Raw genomic sequence first — 5307 nt, forward strand, 5'->3', positions numbered from 1 at the left:
CTCCATTGCCTTTCTGATAAGACAACAGATCCTCAACGTCGCCATCTGCTACCATAGCAAGGATTTTCGTGAAACCCAGATAGCGAACTGGCGGGTTCGCAACCCTCCCACTGCGTCGAGGTTCCCTCAACTCTTGAGGTGGAACCGACCTACTAGATGAACTACCAAAAGGTTCCCTCAACTCTTGAGGTGGAATCGACCACAAGTCTTGTTCAAGTTTCAGTAATTTCATTGGAAAGCTCATGCAACACGACTTTACTTCATGGACTGTGCTCCCTCATATGATCCTCCTCCAGGAAAGTAGCATTCGTGGAAACAAACACCCTATTTTCCAATGGATCATAAAAGTAACCCCCTCATGTACCTTTACGGTAGCCTACAAAGAGGCATAATCTCGACCGTGGTTCTAACTTCTTGGGATTTGCCTCAAGCACATATGTAGGGCAACATCAAATGTGAAAGTGATGTAAACTAGCTTTACGCCTATTCCACAACTCCAGAGGTGTTCTCGCAACACTCTTGGAGGGAACACAGTTGAGTATGTATACCGCAGTCTCCACTGTAAAACCCCAAATTGAGTCCAGTAAGGAAGCGTAACTCATCATCGAATGAACCATGTCTAACAAGGTTCTATTTCTCCTCTCTTCTACACCATTTTGCTGAGGTGTACCCGGTGCTAAGAGTTGGGAAACGATTCCATGTTCTATCAAATAGTTCTGGAATAGCGAGTCCAAAAACTCTCCACTTCGATCCGATTGAAGTGTTTTAATCCATCTATCCAATGCGTATTCAACTTCAGCCTTGAACTCTTTGAACTTTTCAAAGGATTCAGACTTCCGTTGCATAAGATAAACATACGCATACCTAAAGTAATCATCCGTAAAACTGATAAAATACTCATAACCACCTCGGACTCGCACATTCATAGGACCACAAAGGTCAGAATGTACTGACTCAAGAGGCTCTTTGGCTCGATAACCTTTTCCAGTAAAAGGTCTTTTAGTCATTTTACTCTCAAGGCAAGATTTACACACCAGTAAAGAATTTTCTTCTAACTCACTTAGAAGTCCATTCTTCATCAATCTCTCAATCCTATTGAGATTGATGTGCCCTAATTGAAGGTGTCAAAGTTGGGCATTTTCTTTTGGAGAAATTCATTGACGTTTAGTTTGAGTTACGATAGTTTTAAACAATTTTGTGTTATGGAGGGAACTAATGGCTAACGGCCTTAGCACATACAAGTTATTTTCCATATAAGCTGTACAAATATTAACACCATCTTTATGAATAAACACTTGATCCAGATTAAATGAAAATAGTGTATTTACATTGTAGCAAGCAGTTTACAGAAATAAGGTTCCTCTTAAGTTCAGGAACAATATATATATCATTCAAAATTAGAAACCTATTCTATAAAGATAACTGGATCCCTCCCACTGCCACAGCTGAGACAACGTTCCTGGTGCCTACTCGCATCGTCATCTCACCAGCCTCCAGCTATCGCCATGATCTAATCCCCTAAAAAAAAGAACAAACGAGGTTAGTGGCACCCGAATCAATTATCCAGGTAAAATCATCATTCTCCACTAAACAAGTTTCAAGTACAAGTAAATCATATTTACCTTTATTAGCCTGGCTTTAGCCTTGACGGCCTTCCTTTCCTTCAGCCAATGAGGACAATTCCTCTTCTAGTATCCATTCTAGTTGTAGTGGAAATATTTTTCCTTTTCAACCCGTGGCGGACGCCTTCTTGGGGCGACAGGCGGCGGGTTAGCAAGCGTCTTCCCTTTTCCCTTACCACCCTTCTTCTTCTTCCCCTTTGCAGAGTTAGAAATAGAAGGTGCAGACTTCATTCCTAAGGTCGAACATCTATGGAACGTCCTAGAAGATGAAACAACATTTGCCTCAGACTTCTTCCTCTCTTTAGTATCAGTAAAGATTGGTAGGTCTGCAACTCGTTGATGAGAGTTTTAAGGTTGTATTTCACTTTGTTAAGAATCACATTACTAACAAAGCGCAGGAAGCTCTCCAGCAAATAATGCAGGATTATGCTAACCTGGCTGTCCTCATCGATGGTAGACCTATTCAACTCCGCCACATTGAAGTAGACCATCATGTTAAGAACATGTTCACGAATAGAGGTGCCTTCTTACATTTTTTAGTTGAATATATACTTAAGAGCCTCGTGCTGGAGCTGTACAGACGGTTGTCCAAACATTTCCCGCAGGGACTCCATGATCTCACGTGCTGAGACCATGGGCTCATGCTTCTTGGCCAGGACTTCACTATTCCAAGATATAGGCTCGGACCTTTTCATTCGCCCGTGTTCATCGTTCGTATACCTCCTAAACATTTTGGGGGCATTCGGAGCTGGAATAGGAGGACAGACCTCCGTAAGGGCAAACATGAGATCGTCGATGATTAGTATCGTCGTGATCATGTGTTTCCGTATTGAAAAGTTAACGCCAGTTAATTTCTCGGCACTAAGCAAAGCTAATGTGGCTATGGCCATTTTCAAAAGATTGTTGCTAAAAAACGAACAAAACTTTTATTAGATTTTGCTAAACCACATTTTAATAAATTAATTTTGCAAAACAATTTCAAGAACCCTAAGTGAAAGACTTCTATTTTGCAATGATGTCCCATCGAGGCAGGACAAACGTCATCGGTGGGGTGATCATATGCCTCTTCACTGGGATGAGACATTCTTAATCATTAGGCAAAACCAACTCTTTGAACTGAACCTAACAACCACCTTTTATTTGGTCCAGAACTGTTAACCTTTAACAATTCCGAGTAAGTGTGACCCATCGCTTTCGATGCCAAAATCCCGCCTTAATGAGCCCACCGTAGGGAAGAAGCAAATTAGGACAAGAGACAAAGTAACCTTATCCTCTTACAGGAGATCAAATAAAAAAACGTGCAAAACTGCCATCCTATAGGGGGACACTCCTAGGGTGCCTTGAGGCAATGCACAGAAACTTTATTCAATCCAACGAGGGAGACTGAAGGATATGTTGTCACACTTTCCGCTCCCATTTACTATGAACACTCTCTCCATCCACATTAATATTGACCTACCTAAACACCATCCTTTAGAGGGACACTCCCTATGAGCCACGAGGCCGAGGGCAGATCTCACGGTGTAGACTATATAGGAGAAAAGTGAAAGGTTTAAATGAAGCATCATATGCCCCAAGTACCTCCCACTGAGTGTTTTACCTAGGGGTTCATTAACCTAGACAATCCGACTACTGATTTTAGTCTTAAGTTATCTTTTTAAGTCCGCTCATAAACAACTTTTGTCTATGAATTATGAACAAGTTCAAGTAGTCACATTTAAATACTTTAATGGATTGTCCTTAACTTGCATGCATGCATCAAATCTATCTAATTCACCTTTCCAGGTAGGTTCCTAGGTAGGGGTGTTACGTTTCCGTCAACTTAAATACCCTAACCTAGACAGAACCCGACTTAGACAAAAGGTCTCTTATAGATAGATTTGCTACACTTTAACCTTTTATTAGTCAATTTAATCCTATTAAGCTGATTAAAAGATTAAATCCTAATGGTTGCTAAACATATTAGAATCGTGATCTTAGGTCTATGTTATCCAAGATTTAAACATTTTAAAACCATGAATTAACCTAAGTGAGCATGCATGTATTTCTTATTGTTTTTAGTTCTAATTTCTCTTTAACCATTAAAAAGAAACAACTAAAACACATTGCACATAACTAGGTGTTTATAGCACTTATAAAGAAACCTGTGTGTCATGCATCATGCAATATCCGGTCATTACTATACATAACTTTTATATATACGCGTAATAACCAAGCAAACATGCTTTCCATACCCTTATACTATAACAATTATAATATAAAGATGATGCATGTCAATGCTTTTTATGCATGCATAAATATAACTATTATATTATATGATATATGAACATGCTCTTACATAATTAAATCATGCTTCTCTAAATTATAACATTTACAATAAAGAGATGATGTATGACAAATGCATTACCTAAGGTGGGATTCACTATATGTGCATACCATGTGACATATAAATAACCATACATCTCATGTAATAAACAAAGGATTAATGGACCGGGATGAACCTTTACAAAATCGGAATGAAATAACTCTATATATTACATTTTCCAACGAGCAAACCGGTTCAAAGGCGAACCAGGTCTTGAACCGCCAGAAGAAACTCCATTGTTTAGTAAATGTCGCAGGTAAACGATCACTTAGCGTAGACTAGACGATAGTAAAAAGCTAAACGATCGTTTAGACGACAACGAGGCTGCGAAGCCTGATCGTCTAGGCGATCGCTTAATGCGACGAAAGGTAAACGATTTACCGTGCGTTACTCCACGATCGTTTAGTCAGTTACTAAGCGATAAAGCTTGCTGAGCTAAATCATCGTCTGATACGCGCGCGCGTTAAATGACACCCGAGCATCTGATACTCAGCAATCGCTTACCCCATCGTCTACATGATTCGATCAACCCTTGATCGTCTTCTTCCTTGAAGAAAAACAACCCTTGCTTCGACCTTCTTCACGAACAACTCAAGACTCAAACTAACTTTAAATTATAGACTCGATAACAATTAATTGTGCCCAAAAACGTAGGGGCCTTTACAATTAACCGAAAATGCAAAAGAATTAATCAAAATGAGGTTTCATCCCAGAAAACTCCATTAATCCGCACATCCACAAACAATTTAACAATTAAACAGAGAGTAGATATGCACTCACCTTGAATGTATATGCAATTTAATGCATCAATGAAATTGGAATATCAGAACCTGGCTTTGATACCAATTGAAGGAACTCTTAAACAAGAGTACCCATGAGTGGGTTCAGATCTTCCCTATTTCATTGTGACCAAATTACCACATACATTCTAACAAACAGATATACATTGTAACACTAATTATAGGCATGCTTTAACAATTAAAATACAAAAATTGAGTAAACGTACCAGTTGAAGACTATCTTCACTCGAACTCAATCCAGCGAAAGCAACCCCTCTACGGTCCTTATCGTCCAGCAAACAGTCGCCTAGCAGCACCACGATTGTCTACACGAACGGCAACACATGAACAAGTAGCAACCGGGGATGACACCACCACTTGAAGTCCTTGGAATTCTCGAAGTGAGAATCCAAAGAGTGGACTTTGATGGAATTGGTAGAGGAAGAAGGAAAGGACGATCGTGTAGAACGAACAAGTAGTTGGGAGATAGTAGGTGACTATCGTATAGTCAGGTGCTTGTCGCTTAGAGAAAGGTACATGA

Source organism: Benincasa hispida, chromosome 12 (genome assembly GCF_009727055.1).
Source record: "Benincasa hispida cultivar B227 chromosome 12, ASM972705v1, whole genome shotgun sequence".
In the NCBI taxonomy this organism is placed as follows: Eukaryota; Viridiplantae; Streptophyta; class Magnoliopsida; order Cucurbitales; family Cucurbitaceae; genus Benincasa; species Benincasa hispida.